The sequence below is a fragment of the Silene latifolia genome, chromosome 10, assembly GCF_048544455.1.
Source record: "Silene latifolia isolate original U9 population chromosome 10, ASM4854445v1, whole genome shotgun sequence".
Lineage (NCBI taxonomy): Eukaryota > Viridiplantae > Streptophyta > Magnoliopsida > Caryophyllales > Caryophyllaceae > Silene > Silene latifolia.
Genome location: NC_133535.1, coordinates 83,707,678 through 83,712,393, shown reverse-complemented (window position 1 = coordinate 83,712,393; position 4,716 = coordinate 83,707,678).

The window sequence follows — 4,716 nt, the reverse complement described above, 5'->3', positions numbered from 1 at the left end:
GTTAACGTTCTTTGGTGAATTTAAGATCGATTATTGATATTAGACTCAAGTAGAAGTGATTTAATAGATAACATGCATCCGGAACCCTCATAAAACGAATTAAAGAAGAGAATTTACAGTGATTTACATAATTATGACAACGGATTCGTGTTGGATTTAATAAAGAAACAAACTTGAACTCGAAAACGAAATAAATTGAGTAAATAAGATTATATACAAAAGGCGAACTCCAGAGAATCGATATGAACGAATCGAACCTCTAAAATCCGGGTTTGAATAAACGACGAAAACCCGCAAATATGGATTATAAGGGATTTATGTCGAATTATGTGTTATAATTTGAACATAATTAATTAAGATGTGATTTCGTATTGAAAAGAACAAAAGAAATAAGAAAAATAAGAAAGTTGCAGAAGATCGAGGAAGAAGAAGAAGAGCAGGAGCAGCGACAGCCTCAGGAAGGGGCACATCATGTACTACGCCTTTTTGAAGAGGCGCAGCTACTATTGCGTTTATTCTCGACGTCAGATCTCCACTGTTTTGTAAATACGGTTTAAAAAGATGGTTTTTAAAGACGGTTTTGAACTTTCTTATGATATAAACCTTACATTAATTATACAAAATAAAAGTGCATTAAATAAGATAGGTTTTTACACCCTGAGACTTACATGTTTGACGAAATGTGATTGACTAAGTTATCGTTTAGTGATTGCTCGACTCGAATATGCGAATATGAAAGTGCCCTAGTTAAAGGATTTAAAAGATTGATTAGATTGATTAAGTAGTGTTGGTCAAATTGGTCGGTCTATGCAACGTGACTGGGACTCAGAATTATTTGAACTTACGTGGTCGATTGATCAAGCACGTAGGTGTCGAAAGCAAAAGCGTGGTCTTAGAATGAAAAGGGAGAAGAGAAGGGCGGACATTCGTGTGCCAAATGGCCGAAGGTCTCTATTTATACTAAACACACGAAGGAGTTTAGGTATGGCACGGATACGGAAAAAAATCACGGAAATATTCTGTAAAGCGTGAAAAGAGGGCTGGGGAAGAGGCGCAACACCTTCTGCGTCATTTCCCAAGAGGTTTCCTCTTCAACAAGAAAGATTTCCGCGTTTTTTATGGAATTTCGGTAGTTATACACTTCCTTATTCCGCGAAACACAATATACGGAAGATAATTCCTTAAAGATATAAAATTACATTAGGAATAACTATCCAGGGATTTCTAGAACTTTCTGGAACATTCTGACTCGGTATTTTAAACGGTTTATAGAAAATGAAGCGATTTTTGACCGGACTCCAAATGAACTCTAATTACTGTCAAAACGACCGTATCAGTGCGTAGATGACGACCATGAGGTTGACTCGAGTGTTTGAGATATCACTTATCGATGAACTTACGAATTGTCATAAAATCGTTCCGCGTATCAAACATGCGGCCCAATCATCACATGGTGGTTTGCGGGAGGTGCAGAAATGAGGTATCTACACATGTTAAAACACATAAGTATGGAGCTCATTCCTTGATTCCGTAGAAGTATTGATGTGCATATTGAGACGATTTCTTTCAATAAAGTAACCTCACAATAGCCAAATAAGCCTTTGTTATGCCCTTGAGTCAATTATTTCCTTTTGTTTACCCATTTTGAGCCTAAGCCTTATCGTTTCTTTTGCCAACAAAATAACTACATCCCATAAATAACTCACCTTGGTTGAGTAGTTCGTCATTGTGGTTCTTTTGTGGAGTATATTTGGGTTGAAGTTTTGTTTCTCCTTGAGGTGTATGATCTTAATGCCACATGAGTGAAATGCAACTTTGACTACTTTTACTTAATAAGAGGTGACTAAGTCATGAAAAATGCAACCACGAAAATCAAATAGAAATGAGAAAAATTAAGTGAAAAACAAAAAGAAAATAATATTGTATTGTGTTCAATAAAGGGTTGATGGATTTGCAATTGAGTTTTGTTTTGAAAAGAAAGAAATGAATGATTTTTGGAAATGGCAATCTTTGCCAAATTTTGTGGAAGAATTGTTTTGCATTGGTACGGTTTAGTGAATTTGTTAGATGTGGCGACTACTCGATCCTTAGCCCCATATGTCCTAAAATGGTGCTTGCACCGAACCCTTTTCACCTAACCCAAGCCCCATTACAACCCGGTTGTCTCTCTTGTATGTGCATCATTTTGACATTTCTCTTGCGGATATTGGATGAAGTACCATATTAGATTGCGGGCATGCTTCTCAAGTCGAGTTAGGGAAGTGATTTTGGTTACTTTTTGTCACAAAAATCACCCGGTTCTTCAATGAGTGTCTAGTGAAACCCGTGAGGGTCGGTCTTGTGTCTCCTTTGGTCAAAGGTTTGATATGGAGTCGAATCTTGTGTGTGTCATGTCATTCTTGGGAGTATGGCGAAGTATTTTCCTTTTCCCGCCTGGAATTTGTTTCTTAGACATCCCGTGTTGTCAATTTTGGTTGCTTGAGCTAAAATTAGGGAGTCGAGATCCTCCACTAATGACTCTCTTTGTTCGGCTTTTGAAAACAAAACGGCCGCTTAGATGAGGAAAGCGGTTTGACTTTTTGTGATGCATATTATGTGCTATTTTGTGCTAAATGTTTGAATGCGTCAAAATTTTCCGCAAGCCCCCACTTGCCCGGCAAGGAAGCACATACCTCATTGTGTTTCGTTGTGAGTTGAAGGGACGGAGAAGGCCCGTTAATTGCCTCTCATAGGATATAATTAGTTTAGCTAATCTTTTATATTAAGGGTTTCAGTTTAGTTTAAATGAGCTTACTCGAGGACGAGTAAGGTTTAAGTGTGGGGAGATTTGATATCGTCCTAATTTAGGACGATTTAGCCCCGTCCTATTACCTTATTCCGACTCGATTTTGCGTGCTTAAATGTCTAAATAGCTCATTTATTTACTAATTTATAATAATTAGTCATATTAGTTATATTTAATAATTAGTTGTATTTATATATAATATTAGTAGTATTATTATTTTATTAATATTCTGCGCAGGTGAGACGGGAAAGCAAGGCGGAAGTGCGAGACGAGATCTTTTAGACGGAATATCGGAGGGTGAAAATAAGCCAAGTAGTGGCCACGACCTCACCTTCCTCCGCCATCCGTCAACATCAACAAACTACAACCATTTCAAAACCGTCTTTACTACCATTTAAACCACCACCACAGTTGCCACCATGGGCTTGCCGGCCTTGTCACTGGCGGCCGGCCAACCGGCACACAACACTCCCCTCAATGACAACTCGCAACACGCATCAGCTCTTGTTCTCTATGCCGGGCTACCGGCTACCGGCTAGCCGGTTCCCACAACAACTCGCCTAATTCCTCCCCTTGTTGAAGAAGCTCGCTACCGGTGCCATGGCTGGCGGCCGGCAGGGATCCCCTGCTTCCGTCTGATTGCCCCTGTTTCAATTGTGCCAATATGTGTCCTTTTTGTTGTTGTAATGTGTCGATTAGTTGAGTTATTATTATTATTATTATTATTATTATTATTATTATTATTATTATTATTATTATTATTATATTATTATTATTATTATTATTATTATATTATTATTACTAATATTATTATTAATATTATTATTATTATTATTATTATTTTTTTTTTGCAAGGAAGTATAGTCCATTCTTATTCATCCATGTAGGGAAAAAGAAAGGAAAAGTCTCCAAACAAAGCAATATCCCCTAGAGCTACACTAAACCTATAGCAGATTTAGTCTACTAGTAGTCATCTCATAATGTAAGCAAGATATTTTGCTTAGAACACGACTATTAACAGTGACTCTAATGATATGTAGCAGCTGCTCATAAGTTCGTTCAAATCCGGTGAACACACGAGAGTTCCTTTCATCCCACAGATAGTAACATGTAGCAGCAATACTAGCTCTCATCCAGCCATTCTTCCAATGTCTAGTATGCCTTCTACCAGAGCTCCAGAGGAGTTCAGTTTGAGCATCCGAGCTCCTTCCAGAGATTTTCAACCATCTCTGAATACCTTCCCATATCTGTTTGGAAAAAGCACAGTTAAAGAATAGATGAGCATGGGTTTCATTATCCTGCTTGCAGAGAATACAACGATTAATAATGTGCAATCCTTTCCCTGCAAGGTTATCAAGAGTGGCCAACTTCTGTTGAAGAGCAAGAGAAGTGATAACTTTGTGGCTTGGTATAATAAATTGATGATGCAAAGTTGTAGTCTAGTGCAGCTTAGGGAGACTGTTCCTGAACCATGAATAAGCCTGACCAGTGCTGAATTTCCCATTATGAAACCAGGAGCTAATTAGAGAGATATCAGTAGTTATAGAACCAGATTTAGCAAGAATTTCATCTCTAATGATAAGAAGATTCCTGAAACTCTCAGTATAGTGACTTTTACTTTGCAGGGTCCAAATGGAGTCATTGTTGAGATGGTAAGCTTGCGTCCAGTCATACCAGAGACCACTTTTTTTAACTTCAAGTATCCAGATCCACTTTGCCAGTAGGGCTTTGTTCCAGGATAAAATTTCTTTGATATTCAATCCTCCCTCTTGCCAAGGAGAGCAAATGCTTTTCCAGCTTTTGTTAACCAGTCTTGTAACACCCCGGTTTATGAAGGAACCTTCGTCAAGACATTCCCTAATAAACCGGACTGTTACCATCTCGGTTTCCCGAGGTAGTGAATAACAAATTAAACTCCAAGGCAATTTATA